Raw genomic sequence first — 719 nt, forward strand, 5'->3', positions numbered from 1 at the left:
ATATATATATATATATATATATATATATATATATATATATATATATATATATATATATATCAGTCAATATATATATAGTCATATATATATATATCAGTCAATGGTCACTTGGAAAGCCTTTGGGTCAGGATTTGATTGACGGTTAAATTCCCTGTCAGGTCACATTCCAGTGACCTTTTGCAGTTTGGAGAGTTTTTTTTATTTATTTATTTTATAGTAAACCTTAATTTAACCAGGAAATAACACATTAAGATTAAGATTAATAATCTTTTTAAGGCAGGAGGAAACATTAAATTACACTTACAAAACAAATTTAAGCATAAAATAAATGAAAATGACAGCTTATGTTATGTAAAGCAGGAACAGTCCTCCTTCATTCTCAGCCTGGATTCACATTTTTTCAGAGGAATGAGTTTCTTTTCCAACAAGATCCGTAGTTTTCTTAGAAAACTCCATTAATGTGTCGTTCTTCACACACATTAACTTCACACATGACTGCTCGGTCTCACCTGCTTCACCTCTTCAAAGCACTCAGTTTGTCACCTGGAGGGACTCGAACGTGTGACTCCATGTTCAGCGGAAACCGCCGGAGTCAAACCCCAAACAAGGCAGAAAAAGACGTGAGGCATCTCGCTCAGTGCAGAACCTTTGGCTGCTCTCAGGTGGGCAAGCCGTGACGCACACAGGCCCCTCCCCCGGGACTCGGACGGCACCTCCCC

Source organism: Oryzias latipes, chromosome 9 (assembly GCF_002234675.1).
Source record: "Oryzias latipes chromosome 9, ASM223467v1".
Classification (NCBI taxonomy): domain Eukaryota; kingdom Metazoa; phylum Chordata; class Actinopteri; order Beloniformes; family Adrianichthyidae; genus Oryzias; species Oryzias latipes.